The 17,405-nt window shown below is 42.1% G+C and overlaps 1 long non-coding RNA gene across 1 annotated transcript; it reads right to left on the bottom strand.

Moving 5' to 3' along the window:
- Positions 1–13,891: 13,891 nt before the first annotated feature.
- LOC128757912 (uncharacterized) lies at positions 13,892–16,782 on the bottom strand. The gene is made up of 3 exons (XR_008414410.1): positions 16,642–16,782; positions 15,472–15,518; positions 13,892–15,359 (listed from the first exon to the last, which is right to left on the bottom strand). It is a non-coding gene; the product is annotated as an uncharacterized LOC128757912 (long non-coding RNA).
- Positions 16,783–17,405: the final 623 nt, after the last annotated feature.

Here is a 17,405-nt window from a genome sequence, read left to right as displayed (position 1 = left end):
AATACAAAAAGATGTTGCATGGCATTAGTGAGAAACCTTTAAGTGAGTCAGCGGGTTTTGACAAGCTGATGACTTTTCAGCATTACTTAAAAGACCGCTGGATGGAATTAAGATTTTTTTTTTTGAGGAAAAAAATTGAAATTTATTTGAGGGGCACTTAAAGTCAACTGTGCAAACATGTACCTCAATCCGAAAAATTGTGTCCTCATTGCTCAAATGAATTAATGAGTTAGGAATTACACCAGACATTATCACCAGACAATATTTGGGTTGGCCCACTGTTTCATGAAACAGTATCCTATTTTTCAGAGCTCCGTATGTAGGTGCTCTGGGTCTCAACATGATGTGAAGTTTCACTGAAAGGCTTCTTCACATTGAAAGATTTTTGAGCAGAGAGTGCCATCTAGAGGCATCTGAAAAGGATGGCACTGTTTCATGAAGCCTCATAAATTCATCAACTGTATTGATAAAAAAAATTAATTTTACTTTAGAACTGAATTGAATTATTTCTTAGTAAATACATTTTTTTCCACATTTACACAAATTAATTATATATAAATATATATTGTAATCTTTTAAATCATTCACTTGACTCTAGCATTCTTTATTCTTAAGTGGTTTTTGTCTGCTCATCAGTCATAAATCCATTATGGAAAGTACATTATCGGTCATTGTAATAGCGTTAATTAGAGTTTATTTCCACTTTTGTAACAAAGCTCATCAATTTGATTTTTGTGTTGCGAAGTGCAGCATGCAGGACTAAAGGACATGGGGAACTCCCTCATCTTATCTTATTACCAGCTTCAATGTCAATCTTGTTTCAAGAAACTATTAGGACTCACGCCTCTGATAGAAGAATTCCCCACTGTGGGGAATCTAACCACATTGAGTCCTGGGGAGTATAGTATTTCATGATGCTTTCGATTCAGAAGTTGTTCTTTAAATTCAAGTTGTTCTGAATCCTCATTTCTGTTTGCCATCATTTCTGCACACACAGGCTGTCGTTCACAGTTTCAGTGAACTTTTGGCCCAGCCTCCTGATGGAGCTTCACCCAAATGCCCTCTGGCTTTTCAAAAATAGGTTCACCGTGAACATCAGGGCACACTAAACACACTCTTGACGTCATGCGTCAACAGAGCGTGTGTGCTATGTGTGTGTGTGTGTCACAGCTTATCTCTGCCTCCACAGAGACTGAGTGGAAAACCAGTCAGCAGAAGACACAGCCAGCCAGGTTTGCAGCTGGCAGCCAGACTGTACGAGCACTTTCGGAAACTGCACCCTGCAACACAAACAACCCATCAACCGCCAAAGCGCTTCAGCTCCAACTGTTTGACACCCTGAAAGTTACAGCCCCACTGCCACTGCCACAGCGCTGATATGGCTTTTGTGATGAAATATTCAAGGAATATTGCCACACGGGGCGATTCCGCGAACATTTGTTCTTAATATTGCAGTGCTCATTTGCTAGGTGGCGGCAGTGATGATTCCATAAAGCATACGGATGGAGAGAGTTGTCATGTGAATGTGGTTGAACACTGAAGCTTCATGATCTTAAATCAGAGGGGAGCTCATGAATGGCGCAGTGGGGCTTCTGGCAGCGCAACTGCACCCACTAATTTACCTCCCAGTGGCCTCTTACAATAACTGTTGGATGAATGGAGGTCGGCTTTTTCCCCCCCTTGAAAGCGCGTGTATATCTGCAGCTAGCAATGTAAAACGCATACCTTTTTCTGTTCTGGTAATGTGTTCGTGAATACCCTTCATTTCAACATATCAGAGTTCATTGACTCCAACGGAAGATGTAGACGAAGAAGCCATTATGTTAAAAAGATATAAGCTATAACCTCGTTTTTTTCCACAGGACATTAGATATTACATGTTTCTAGGAGAGTCGGTATTACCAGTGCAATTTCTCCATCAAAGACAGCTATGTTCATTTTCAACCACTTTTCCCTTTTGATGAGGCAAAAATTATTCTGACTATTGACACTGACATTAGTAGTTGTGGCTGTAATAATGAATGTCTTTGTTTGTCCTGAACAACCGGATAACATTGATCAGACTTTCCACCAAATGTTCACCTATTAATTTCTTTTCTCTTTTTCTTTGGTCTACTCCTGTATGACTGTCTCACACAACAAATAGTTATGAGAAGTGGACACATCAATGCTCCGATCTGAATGTATTGATTAGCCTTCATATCAGCGGTGCACTGAGTCAGTTTCACATTCAAATTTAACACAGACAAAAGCCAAAAAAATTCATTTTCACCCTCCCACCGTCTCATATTAATCTGATTTATCTTATGTTGTAATGACTTTTTGGAACTGTAAAATCTCAAAATAAAATAATAAAACAACATGTTGGGAAATGCCTACATTCAAATAGTAGCCAGTCACTAAAATTCCCTATATATATATTAGAAAACAAATAGAAAATGTGGTTAATAGTGTGTGAGAATTAAACATGTGAATTTCAGTAGAAGACGTGGGATATCTCATAAGAAGGCACTCCACACATCACTCACTGTTCCAGTAAAGATGTCTTTATGATGAACCCATTTTGCCCCCAACTTCCACAGATTGTTCAGAATATTCTGTTCGCTTTAGGACACACTTATTTATTCATTTTCTAATGCCTTTAACACACTGCAGTGAGCGCGTGGGACGGCATCATGACACCCATCGCAGCTTAATATCTTACCACATGAATCACCTTGAACATACCAATATTCATTCCAGTCATGGTCCTCATTAAGGGACCACTCATGCCAAAGTGTCCAGATGCCAACTCTGTTTGTCGTCAGAAGTCACACTACTTTTGGCAGCATGAGTCCTCTGTATAACTGTGTTACTTTGCAACAGAAAGAGAGGATATATAAACAATGATGTGACATGTTTGTCATCATGTCCACTGAATAGTTCAGTGAATGCGCATCTCATCATAGTGTAAATGAGGTAAAATGGATCATATGGGTTGATGTTTATTGTAGTAGTTTTAAAAAGAATACACAATTTAGATAAGTGAGGGGAAAATTCAGTGTTTGTTTTTCTATCTATTTTATATGTTTATTAGTGATGGGCTGTTGAGGCTTCATGAAACATTGTCCTAATTTTCAGAGCTTGGGTGGCTGTGTCAGTTTCAAAATGATGGCAAGTTTCATTCAGTCTTTTGGAACAGAGAGCACCATCTAGTGGCCTAAGAGGACGGTGTTTCCAAAAATTTTTTTACACGACACATGAAGCTTCTTACTCAGTCTCACCCGTGACTATCAATGGCCTGTCAAAATCCTCTTCTGTATGTTTTTTCTTAAGGCAAATTGTCTTCAGATTTGGAAGAAAAAACATCACAGGATGCCTTTTTTCAATCATGGACATTTTCTCAGAATTCAGGGCCAACCCTCATGATTTCATCAACCGCGTCTGCTTTACACAGCGTCCACCAGATGGTAGTAAAATGCTTCATGCACAATCCTTGACATGCGGACGTGCCTTGTGTCGCCAGGTCGGTGTTGAGACTGAATTGAGAGGAATTCGATTGTCCATTAGGATTAAGTCTTTAATTTAAAGTCGATCTTTCTGAGTGTATGGATTGAATGCCATGAGTGAAGGGGTTTCAGAATGAATCGAAAGGTGACAGCGTGGTCACACACACACACACACACACACACACAAACACAGACAACTTGGAGAAACACATCTCTGTATGAAGCGAGACAACTGTCATTAGGAGAAGTAATGGATTAGCTACGGGTGGAGTGAAGGGAGACAAAAAAATAGAGAAAAAGAGGGGACAGAGTGAGATCAGATTGATGGAGATTGGCAGATGAGTAAAATGGATTGGATAGACTGATGTACGGATGAGGAGCCAGGACGGACAGCCGATGCCTACAGCCGTGGCTGGAGGTAATGGAAACTGATTACAGAAGAAAATCAACAAGGTTTCTCTCATTTCAGAAGCGGTGATAGAAAATATGGCCCTGATGTGAGTGTAACTGTCCCCACGCGTGGTCCAACCGCACACCACACGCTCCTTTTCATGATAATCAAGCAGAAGGTGATGAGAAGACGGAAGAAAATGGAGGTAGTCTTTCACTGGGAGGGAGGACTCCTTTTTTACCTACTTCTCCACAAAACATGCTCTGGTGTTTACTTACTGCCTCCTCAGCTTATGTTGATCTGAGGGAGTGGAATCGCTGCAGGAGACAAACAGGATGTCTGTGGGAGGACAAATGAAAGAGGGTGGGGGTGTAAATCTGACGGAGAAGTTTGTGCATGTCCGTGCCAGTGAGTGTGTGCGTGCTAATCCCAGGAAGGACTTCCTCTGAGTGTGGGCTGCTTGGGAGTTTTGTGGGAGTTACAGATGTTGACACAGGAAAAAGCAAAAGGAAGAGGCCAAGGCGAACGTGAAGAGGGATACAAGATAGAGAGGTACATAAGAGTGAGGGATCAAGGGCAGCAGAATGGTTAAACGTCTGCTCTAAGGCGCACAAGTGGAGGGAAACCACCCACAGCGAGTGCTGCTGTGTGATAAGAGCGGCTCCAGTGGCGTCATGATGAGCTGTCACTGGTGATCAGGGTTCCTTCTCAATGACACAGTCTGAAGCCGCTACGGCTGTGGCCCAATCGCAGCGACTCCAAATTTGAATGCTGCCCGTAAACACGAGAGCGAGGTTTTATGCCCCTATTGCTACACTTTCACCAAGTATGGTTAGTCCACAGGAGTTGAAGCTGCCTCTTTTCAATGTTGACTATTCAATGTTTTAAGGCAATAAAGTGATCATCTATTTTCCTTGAATGTACCAGTCCAGAGAAATAACTCACCTGCTTGCTGTCATGTTTAGGCTCTGGGTTATTTGTAACTTAATAAAACTCATCAGGACCCACACTACTTAATCTCTGGAGGACTGGTCAGGCATCCCTTACAGTTTTCAGACCACATACCACTCATTATTATGGAGCGGTGTGTGTGTGTGTGTTACCTCATTGTGTGTTACCTCATTTGCCAATAGCTTCAGTCAGGGTGGCCAAAATGTTTTAGATACATCATCATAATTGACCTGGTGCCACCGATCCGGCAATGTTTTATGAATATATGATTTTCCCAAGCTGTTGTTGTTTTGCAATAATTCATTGCAGCAAAAAAAGATTCAATGGGGTGATTTTGCCTGCACTGACTGTCAGGTTGACACCGTCACACACCATCAGCCGACCAATACGTCAAACATTAAGTGATCTTTTGGTGTAAATAGCAAACTGGTCAGATGTCTACAGAGGAGTTTTTTCATGCTCCCATCAAGCAAGGAATTCACCAGCTTTCTCTAGGCACCTCACACTGTATTGTTCTTGAGGAACCCTGGCTCACGACAAAATGCTTCCACTGTCATGTTTTGCTGATTGGTGCCAAATGGTGCAGCTTCCGCCTGAGTCATCTCGAACTCACCTCACGCTCTGGCTGTTGAACCAATATCTTCACCACTGATATCCAGCTCCAAGTGACCAAGTGGAAGCAATGTGAAGTAACGCATTTATGAAGAAACATTTACGGAAAATCTTTTTTGTGTGTTTATCAAAAGGTGCTGCTGCCTTTTACAAACTAATACAAATGATGTGTGACAAAAATGTATTTCAGGATTAACAATATCAGGCTTTCATGGAGTTTAGATGACTTGAAAGCTTGATGTGAGACATACAACTGAATAATTATCTTGAAGTCTTCCTTTTTTGTTTTACCGCACACAGTTTTACTGCACCAAGACAAAGCCGCTAAAACAGCTCATCCTTTAATTAGCTCTGAGGAAATGTGGCCAATAAAGGCCAGCAGATTGTGTATCTCTCACTTATTTGGGGTTTTCAGTTCTCTGTTTCCTTTCAGGGCCGTACTTAGGACGCCGCAAAAGACCTACTCCATCAGATCTCTGCTTACTCACGGTCAGGCTCCCACATCTGAAGCTCCTGGTGTGCTGAACACTTGTCTTGAAGCCAAACCACAGCAAGAACTTGGGATTTAACCCACCCCCCTGCGTCCTCCATGAGATGACTCCTCGTTCTGCTGCCTGAATCATTGTTTCCGCACTTCATCTGGCCCAGAAACAATATCTGCTGGAACCAGAAAACTATCATCTTCATGACATCTTTTATTAATGCTGCACCTTTCAGAGCACTGTTCCCAAAACACTTTTACGAGCCCGACAGTAACAGAAACAGATTGACATATGCACAATTCATGAAGCAGCTGCACAGTTGTAGAAGAAAATATCAGCAAAACTCACATACAATGTGCAGATGTACGTATGTGGAGTGATTTTGTTATTTCTGACCATCGTGTTTGTATTTCTATTTTCAGATTTCCATTTGTTGATCTTCTAGTGACACATTCTGTTGGATTTTTTTTGCTCGTGTACATGTCCCGGTTCGCTGACACTTTGTGTTTGGACCTTCAACTTTCTTTTGATCTCCCAGTTCGCTGGCACTTTCTGTTTGGACTCTCTATGATCTTTTTACCATTGCCAATTAAATATTGTACTCAACTCAACCTAACTGTGAGTCTGTCATCGAGGCATTTGAGTTCAGCTGCGCTTGGCTTCTAACTCATTGGTTGTCATGATAGACATTTATTTATTTTTATTTTTTGATGCCTTTGTAGTGAGAGTAACGTTAAGTACGGATCCAGTTATGGATGGTGCCTTCTGGCCATGCCCTGCGTTCTCTTTGTCTTTGTCTACAAAGCTTATGGATAGTTGCGATATATTGAACAGCCTCACAGACCATCGGCCTTCTACCACCCTGCCTCTGTTTTCCTCTTTTGTGCCAGAGGTACAGTACATTACCAATGCTTCTTCCACAGTCGCCATGTTGGTTTTGGAGTTTGTCGTTGTCATAAACTTTTGATTCTGGGCTGCATCTCCTGTTGGATATATAGGTGAACAGCGAAGTCAATGCAAAGAACGCAGGTGATCAGCGACGGTAACATAGTTTGAAATACATGAATACATACAAAATACATTTTCGTACGCAAAGGGAGCATAAATAGCCGGCAATGTTGTATGGTTTGGAAACAGTGGCACTGAGGAAAAGACAGGTGGCAGAGCTGGAGGTAGCAGAGATGTAGATGCTGAGGTTCTCTCTGGGAGTGAGCAGGATGGATAGGATCAGGAAGCAGTAGATCAGAGGGACAGCACGTGTCAGGTATTTAGGAGACAAAGTCAGAGAGGCTAGATGGAGATGGTTTGGACATGTGCAGAGGAGAGAGAGCCAGTACATTGGTAGATGAAGATGTTGAGGTTGGAACTGTCAGGCAGAAGGTGGAGAGGAAGGCCAAAGAGGAGATTTATGGAAGTGGTGAAGGGAGAAGCCGGAAGAAAAAGAAGAAGGAGAAAGGGAGCATAAACGGGCCTTGACAGTAGTCTGGACAAGAGAAGATGACTGAATGAAGTCAGCATGTGAGACCATGGCTTTTTTTGTAGACATAATTACTAACTGTTGGAAACAGGACAAGGCCACGACAAGAGTCAGGCCTTATACATACTGTTTTTGGAATGAGAGACTGGTGTGTCTCAGAGACTTAAGGGAGAGAACGGCGACTAATACTCATGTTTTCAACTGGCACATAAAGAAAAGAGCCGTAAAGCAGCGATGCCCTGAGAATCCATAATTGGTTGATAAATCTGAGAATCGTCCACATAGAAGCGGAAAGATACATTGATGCAAGGTTATTTAACCTGGACGTATTGAAAACAAGGTGGGACCTGAAACAGAATCATATGGAATGAAACAGGTAAATTGAGCTCTTGATGGTGATAAGCTAACAATAGTGACTCTAGACGTCCTGCAAACAGAGCTTTCTACTTCTGCTGCTAAGAGGAGGCCGTTGGCTACTTTTAGACCAGCTGTTTACGTAAGATGTAACAATCTAAAACCCGACTGGGATGAATAAAAACTGTGCTTTGACAGTTAAAATCTCAAATTTGGTAGGTACACATTGTCGATGAGATGCATGTCACGACAAGAAACAACAAAGCTAATCGCCACTCATTACTTTTCGTCGACTGCCAGAGAACAACATTCAACCAAACCAATTATCTCCTTCTGTAAGGGCCATGCAGCTAGCCACGGTGAGCCCACTTAAGTGGGGTCGAAAACAATCCACTACCATGCCACTTTCAAACAACGTATCAAATTGTTGTCACTTCCATTTACCAGTGTAATATGCAGCTAGCAAATTGCACCAGTGCTTTTATCTGCTGACAACAGCTAATTGTAAATGTCAGCATTGGTCATTAGCTTCTCTCGAGCGCTACATGATTAAAAATTACCTATACTTTTTTCACATGCGTGAACATTCTGAAACTAAATCCTAACTGTGTTTCACAGCCTATAAATGTGGCTGTCTCAGCGCTTTATATATGAATGGAAGCAATACAAACTGGAACTTGACACGCATTTGGAACACAGTTGGAAATAAAAAAGAAGAAAAATGTAGTCACTAAAAGAAGTAACACTACTGTATTTACTGCTGTAGGCCTTGGTTTGAGTATTTCATAAACTGCCGATCTTACTGGGATTTTCAGTCGCTCATAGATTTGAAAGAGAATAGAAGAGAAGAGAATGAAGCTGCGCTGCAGTTGTGTGGACAGAAATGCAAACCTTGTGTCATGTCCGCTTGACTGTTCATTTTTGTATTCTTCCGTGATTTGTCTCATGCTTTTATTTTGGTGCTCCTCGGTTGTTCTCCTTTCCTGTTCTTTCCTTCCCTCCAGCTTCACGGGCGACACAGCTGGCGTTCATGTCTTGATTAAGCCTCCCAAGGATATGAACCGTCTACGCCAGCTCTTGTTGCCCGATGGTTGCTTCGCACTCTGTGACGGTAAACTCTTCCAAGATCTCTTGTTCCATTCCCTGACTTTTCTAAATCCTGTGCGCGTTCAAATTCCAATTCAGCTGCTTCCTTCGTTCCTCGTTTTTCCTTGCTCTTTTTCTGTTCCTCCCCTTCGCTATTCAGCCTGCGTGTGAGCAGTTTTCCAGTCTGACTTTTCATTTCTCTTCAACGTAGTTATTTCCTTGTGTGTCTGTGTGTTTTTCCACCACCGAGTGCTTTCCATTTATTGACCCTCATGAGCTTAACTCGGAGTGTGTTTTGTGTTCTCCTAGTTATTCAGGCTTGAATTCTAATTTGCCTCTCTTGTGTTCCAGATTCTTCCCAAGTCCCTGCGTGTAGTTCCCGGTGCGCATTCTGGTTCCGGCGCTTTTTTTCTCTCGTTATTTGTCTGATTTATCTTTCTATCTTTGACCAGCAGCTAGAGATGATAGAAGACTACTGCTTCATATAACCAAGGTACAGGTGCTACGTCTGTCACCACAGAATGGCTCATGACAATTGGAGAATAGAAGATTGGTCTGATGAATCTCAATTTCCTCTCTGGCGTTCAGATGGGAGGGTGAGAGTCCCAAAGGATCTGTCCTGCCTTGTTGCTATAGTTTGGGCTGGTGTAACGGTGTGAGGATGTGTTCTTTCTGGGCCAGATGCTGAAGGCAGTCTTCAGCACTGCATGTTGACACATGTTCCAAACATCACCCCTCTGCCTGGAAGGCTACACAGGAAGGAAAACATTTAGTGTCGCTGAAGGCTGCCTTTGTCGTCAGCATAGGAAGTTAAAGTCAGCTTTCCCAACGTCAATATTAAACACCACGAGAGTGCAGATGTGTTGCTGTATTCTGCCAGCATACATTTTTATGTGGTCCCAGATCTTTACGACATTGGAGATTTCCATTTTCAAGAACTTGGCAACAGAACCACACACTTCACCCTTTCAGATCCTGAACATCCTTTTAAGATGTGTAAGATTCTTTCCGATTGCCCCCCCAAGATTTGCAACACTTGTTATGAAGTGGTGTTTAGTGGCATAGCCAGGCCACCCACGAACTGGTAAGTCACCATGAAGAACAGTCAAACTCATGAGCAAAAAGTCCAGGACTGAACAAAGGAATTTGTCTCCAGGACTACTGAGCTTGAGTGTGATGCAGTCAGGCGTGAAACGTGAATCCCTCTTCACGCAGTTATGAAAAGACACTCTGCATTGTACCGTGAACATTTCCCGCTGGCATTGTGCCATGAGTGATGGCTACACGATCAAAATGTTTAGTTGTTTATAGACTCATTTCCGTTTGACATGGTGTTCCATTAAATTTGCCACACGGCAGTCTTGGTCAAGACTGTGCGACGGGTGCGCGCACTCATCAGGCCACGTGTGACGATGATTTGTTCCCTTCCCCAGCCGCAATTACAGGTTGTCAGCCATGCTTTTACTTAAACTGATTGCTAATTTCACTCTTTGCCATGGTTTACAGCCGACAGCGGCAAACGCACACGTCCAGGCCTCGCAGAAATGCACACATCCTCCAGGACACCCTGGGGTACAGCGTGTCCTCACACACATTGGCTGAGACAAACACGTCAAGTGGCATGAAACTGGCCTCATCAACGAGGCTCGCATGTTCTGTCACAACTCACATAAGGACATTATGGATAATTTGTGTCTATAGCCTTGCATCCAATTACTCCCGCATACATTCCTGGGTGCACAGCGTTTAATGGGCCCAGCTAATTAAATATGGAAATTAATGAGATACAAAGGAAACAGGAAAAGCCCAGTTGCAATGCATTTGAAGGAGCTGCTAAAAGGCTCTTATTACATTAGGGAGTAAGTGGGAAGCTGCCTTTTCTCCGAGGACACCATTAACCAACAGCGCGTAACTCCCCTGCCAAACGTCAACTATTAAACCTGCCACTCTGAGAACAGTCTCGTGCAAAATATAGAAATATAGAAATTGCTTGTTCAAATTTCATTGACAGAGGTGAGATTCCTCCAGTTGTACATGAGCAACACACGTCTCACCACCGTGCTGTTGTCAAGTGATCATTTGTCTCCAGTACTGACATGGAACTCAGCCTTCTGTGTTGCATGGTCAGTTGAAGTAGGCATTTCAATTGATCTAAATGTTTGCAATAGTTGAGGTTTGTATGAGGAGGCAGGAGGTGAAGCTTGCAACCTCATTGTTCCCTTGCTTGTGATGTAACCTACTATATACTACCAGATTCAACACTATGAGTGAACACATATGGAATTATGTAGTAAACCAACTGTGTGAAATAAAATTTTTGATTGTTCAAAATAGCCACGCTTCACTTTGCTAACTGTTTTGCGCAGTTTTGGCAGGGCCTCCGCCAAAACTGCAACACACTACTCACTGACACCTCAGAGACTACTGACAGAGCATCATAATAAAAAAGATGTACCATATTATCACTTTTTATTTAACATGTACATGTATTTAATTATTTGTTTGTGTGTGTTCTTTGCGCTTGAATTACTCACAGCTATTTCCAAATATTTTGCAAAGCATAATTTGCCAAAATCTATACAGCCTGGTGCTTTTTTTAGCGTAAACCCTGTGTTGTGCTCATGTGTTGCTCATGTACAACTGGAGGAATCTCACCTCTGTCTATGAAATTTTCAACAATAAATATATATATTTCCCATAGCTCGAGTGCTGTTGCTGAATGAGTATTGAAGGTTGTCACTTCATTTATGTGAGGTGACAACCATTGGGCCTGAGAAAGACATCATCGATCCACTCTGGTAGTAGTCTATCCACTCTTTTACAGTATTGCATCGAGAGTGTCTGTGGTTAGTTGCTGATTTATCTTCGCCTCACAACAAACAAGACAAGACAACAATGCTACCATCTCGATATGTTCTGCAGGTGATCTTGTTGGTTTGCTTTAAAATAGGATTGAATTTATACTTCAAGCTCTCACTGGCCGCATAAAGTGACATAGCTGGCTGGAATTGGCTCCTGGAGTTTGACACAATCAAAACTTGGAGATCTAGATCTAAATACCACTTGATAAACATTTCCAATTCTATGCTGGCATGAATATACCCTATGCACGGGAGATTTGATGGCTAAAGAAAAGGGTTATTGTCGTTTTGAACATTGAAATGATGCACAGTTGTGTTTTGATTTGAGTCAAAGTTGAACCTTTTGTTAATGAAGCTTGAACACGCTGGACAGCTGACATGAATCACTTTAATTGCGCTGTTTTCCCGCATGTATGACTGCTGCATCCCGCAAATGCATTGGCAATTGCGGAGTGTATCAAAAGCCCATGTGATGTGAATTACTATGATACTCTGTGCTCTTCCTCGCACACGCATATGAATCGAGTTTTTTATGAGCTGAGGGGAAACGTCTAAGTTTCAAAGAGGCTTTTCACTGGCAACGAGCGATGATATCATGCTGGACGCGGCATGTGGCCCACTCAAAGAGACATTGTGAGAGAGGAGGATGGCAACATGAAATGTGGAGAAGAGTCTGCCGGGTCAGACACAGTTTACAGACTTGCCACCGCAGAGACCATACATATAAGAGAGAGGGGAGAATAAACACTTTTCAAAACAATCATGCTGCTCCCACACAGTTCTTAAAAATTCTGAAAATTGATGGCAAAATAAATATGTTTCATCGACTTAGTCTTAGTTCTAAACAGCCCAGTAAAAAGATCAGAAGTGTTTCACTTTTCATGTGGTATGTTTCCTGCTTTTGATTGGCTTTTTTGTATTTTTTAATGTTTCTTTAATTATCATTCAAATGCTTAATCTGTCTGTCTGTCTGTCTGTCTATCTATGCGCAGAGTTATTGAGTTACATTTGTGATGGCTAGATGCCAGTGGAACATTTCTTTTTCTGCAAGCATTTAAATGAGGTGTAGTACCCCAAAACTAAGAACATGAAGCGTAAAAGATTTTTTTCATCCTATTGTGAAGCAGAGGTCAGCCCTTTGCACTGCAGGTGACATGTTGGGCCTAAGACTCAAGTGAGTCAACATCACTATAATAGTAGTTTAGCAGTTATCGTCACCTCCACATTCAAACACCAGTTGCCTTTTTTGACAGCCACAAAATAATGCACTTGAAAAGCAGAACAAGTCAACATGCAATAGGGAAGCCTGATGAAATTGGACAAAAAAGTGCACTTGGCACGCTTCAGTATGCGACGCCTTGGGAGTGAGAATGCGTTGTTACATCAACAGCAAACATGAATGACCAGAGAAACTCTGATGATAATGAGAGGATAGTGTACATTGTTTTATTTAGTATTGTCCATTGTAAAGAACATGGTTATTTAATTCATACTGTTTACTGATTGAGTTTTGGTCAGTAGCTAAATCTGAAAACAGTCAACAAGAATATTATTTTGAAAAAATAAATATAGTAATTAATTGCAACAATGCGTAACAATTGGACATAAATTGATTATTTTCATATTTCCTGATGAATGGTCTCAGTATGAACAGTGAAAAATCCCATTTTCAATGAATTGCTTGCCAGCGAAAATGACTTGTTCCTGTTCTAACACAGTTATGGATGCAGTTTGTCGTATTGCACTGTTGAAGCGTTCAGTGAATTCATAGCTGGCCAATCCGATTAGCCACCATGCTAATGACTGCGCTAGTAACGTTAGTCAATATATTGTCGTGAAAAATTTTTTGTTGGCAATTGTTCTGGACTTTATTGAAGATGAATAGTTTCTAACTCTGCCGTCTGTGTCCACAGTCAATTTGAAATAAACGTGTGAACGGATGTTTTGATGCTCACGCTGTGATCGCTGTTTGTCTGCTCCTTATTGAAACACACTGAGTCATGATGTAATAAAGCCAGAGAGGAAAAACGCTGCACCTTCGTCTTTATTATTCTACAGTGCTGTAAATGATGTTGGTGCATTACGGCTTAAATGAGAGCTTAAGTATGAGATGAACATGTTTTTCGCAAAGGTCCCATAACAAACATCACAATGACTGATGTCTGTTGCTGTAGTGCTTTCCATAGTGCAATCCAGCCGGACATGTGAAGGAGACGGACCCGTGATGACATCTGACAGATTTATTTCTCATATCTAAAAGATAGCGGTTTGCTGTCACCAATACAGAAAATCGTCAAACTTTCCCCTTTGCTTCATTCTGAAGCCCAGCAGTCAAAATAAAGTTTTATTATCTGGGCCCGTCTGTCTTGCAGCTGCTTCCACCTCACGCTGGATCCTGCCTCTCCTCACTGGCTGCATGACGGAGTTCCGTCTCTGATGTTGAATGATCGACGCTTTTAGAGTTGCCTTTGCAGGTATGGATAGTGTATATTGCCATCTGTGATAACATGTTTTGCTGTTTCGCCACAGTCTTTCCTCAAAAACATACAAACGTGGGATGGGGATCAGGACCGGAGACCCATTTTTACGACAGCTTGCAATTGCACTCATTTACCAGCGGCGCCGACTAAAAGCAAATATTCTTAAACTACACATAGCCGCTTTAATTTAAAAAAGAAAGTGAGAGAACAGATCAGCAAAGGATCCTTCTTTTGCATGTGACATCACATTGTGGAGCCTTTGGAACTAAGGTTTGTATCCCTTTGTCAGTTACTTAGCAAAATAATTGACTGTACTGAAAAGGACGAGTTAATAATGGAAGAAGGAATGGGTGATTTCATTTTGGTGGTGTTCTGCATTTCCTTCTCCTTCTACCTCTCGGTGCTACAATCTGAATCATTTCAATCCAAAAAAAAAAGGAGAACTTGACTTTACAAATTACAGCATGCATCAACTCAATAAAACAATATCCATGTAGCTGTGGGAAAAAGACATGTTGCTCTTTCAATGTCATTTTTGGGTCACAAAAGAAGGTTGCTTGAGGCTTGCTTGAGAGAATTCTGATGTTTTAACATGGCTTGCATGCAGACTTGCCTGATATCATTACATAGCGTATGCGATGGGTAACAAAAGGGTCAGCTGTCTTCAGTCTGACTTTGCCCTCTTACTTACAGTATGTCAAGCCTGATGTGAACAAAAGTTAAGCGTCTCAGTTCAGTCAGGGCTGGCCTCTCCCTTCACTCTTACCTCATCCTTCTTTCCGTTCCCATACCACCCACTTCTTTCCCTCTATCTTTGTATTTATCCTCCACATCTTTCCCACCCCACTGCCTCTCCAGTATCTGCTGCCCTTTGGCCGGAGCAGAAAGTTGTGCTGCTTCATTGACGGACAGAAGCAGTTAAAGCGGTCATTAAAAATAAAAAAAAGATCCTCCACATTTACAAGGATCAGAATGCTCAACAGCCACAAAGGCATAAGTAAATCAATAATGGGAGGTCATTTGTACTTCTCTCTCCCATGTTGACATGATTTAGAAGTTGTTAGCTGGGTTTATGGCGGACTCCTGGGTGACACTAATAACAAACCGTTGTGAGGAAAAGCTCTGCTCGGGTAACTTTAGCTGCGGTTGCACTTCTCCGAGGAGCTTCATTATCAGTCTTCAAAGAAAATGTCAACAAAAAAGGCATCATTAGTCTCTTTTTCTTGGTGGTGAAAACAACATAATCATTAGTGTGATTCACTGTCTCCTTGTTTTTCCAACACACTTACTGTCCTCAGCTGCAACTGCATAAGGCGGCGTCAGAATCTTCTCCGGACTTCCCAGGAAACGTGCACACGAAACAAAAACAGGGGAAAAAAATATTGAAAGTTAGTGTGGCCATGGCTTTCAGCCTGACAAAACACTGAGCGCTACAGCGCTAATTATCCATTTAAAATGAGGCTCTACTTAATGCTATGCAAATAAGAGAGCACAGTTATTGAACCCGCTTGGTATGGCGAAGGATGCGGCATTAAAGAACCCAACGGAAAACAGACCTGCGATGCTGCTGCTGCTCAATGCACACGAGAAATCAAATTGGTTAATTGTCAAATATGCAAACATGTAAATTAAAGTCATTCATTTCCACAGTAGCAACACCTCTCCTCGGTCTCCGGAGCATCAGCCTGTGAGGCCATGGACGCCATCGCACAGGCACTCTTATCTCTTCAGCCCTTTTAATGCCGCTGGTATTCAGTGGTCTGTCCTCTGACACTGTGTGTGCCACTAACTATCAATTCCCCTGATAAGTGGTGTGGCTGTTGAATGCATAATGGGAGATGAGAGGTTTGCTTGCTGCGCCGCCACAACCAAGAGTGTCATGAAGAACTTCGTCAACTGGCTTTCTGTCAACACACTGAGCGCCGCTTCCTTTGGTGTCTTTCCAAAATGTCCTCTGTCACAGCTGGCGCCTCATCTACATGGAATGCAGCAGCCTTCACAATGAATGGTGCTCGGTTTGGACAAGAGATGAGCGGCTCAAATTTTGGATCTGTTTTTATGAGGTTACCTTGAGGTTATGAGGTTACCTACTGAAATGACCGCATCACCACATGCCATTTAGACGAGTTATGTTCTGTTTTGCGTGGGCTCACATCCACTGGAGACGCAAATGTTTTTGGGGCACTCTAATTTGCCCTTAACCTCTCAAACTATTTTGTTCCGTCGTAATGAACAAAGAGTCAACTTGGCATGAGTTTCATTTTTAAGGACCTAAACATCGGTCTGACTGAATGTTCTCACCAAACATGACTTAACCAAGGGTGATGAACGCGGATCATCTTACCTCTGACAAGATTATCCTTTAAGATAATCCTGTGTTCTGAGGTAATAGTTCTGATTCCCAACTCTGTGCTGACAATAGTACATGTTAAACATGTTCAATGAACACGACCACAAACCTTCATGTGTGTGAAGAATGCTGATCGCTCCTGACCTGAACTGTGACATTGACATTTTTAAACTGGGAGAAACACCAACTGAGTTCGGAAAGTTAGGATACTGGGTCTATCTGAAGCCTCAATAGCTCATCACTGAGTTCTCCAAGCAACAGCCCTGTTCCTTCCATTCAGTTAACATCAAGCTCCTTTCATTCTTCTGTCAAAGACACACATCATGTGATGCACTTTGAAGTTGCAAGTTGCATTTCACTCATTGTGACCTACCCACTTTGTTTGATCACGTGTGCTCAATGTGAGATTTCTAGCTTGGAGGATGAGCTTCTGGATCAGTGCTGGGACAGTCCTCATGTGCATGTTACTCTCGGTTGTAGTGAGATAGTCAGGTGCACCACAGACATAAAAGTCAACACCAGACTTGTTTTCTTCATGTTTCTGGTGACATCCATCTCAGCTAAAGCCAAAGTTGAAAAAGCTGAACGGTGCATCAACCAGAGCCCAGACTTTGAAGCCAACTCCCATTGTGACCTGCTTTCTGTAATGTATCTTGAGTGGTGGGACAATATTGCTTTTGTGGCTGGAGCCAGTGGCTTCTGGGGTCGATCGAGTGGTCTCTCAATTTCATTTCAAATGTTGTCACTGGCTGTTGCAACCCATCCTCACTCCCATGACGTAACATTACGTGAGGAAAGTGTCCTTTTGAGTCTTTTGGTGACGGAAAAGTCATCCTTCAGTGTTACTTGGTGGCACATTAGGCTTTTCAATGG

The sequence above is a fragment of the Synchiropus splendidus genome, chromosome 4 (genome assembly GCF_027744825.2).
Source record: "Synchiropus splendidus isolate RoL2022-P1 chromosome 4, RoL_Sspl_1.0, whole genome shotgun sequence".
Lineage (NCBI taxonomy): Eukaryota > Metazoa > Chordata > Actinopteri > Syngnathiformes > Callionymidae > Synchiropus > Synchiropus splendidus.
Note: the sequence above shows the minus strand (reverse complement) of the source record. Positions and strands in the feature narration are given on the sequence as shown.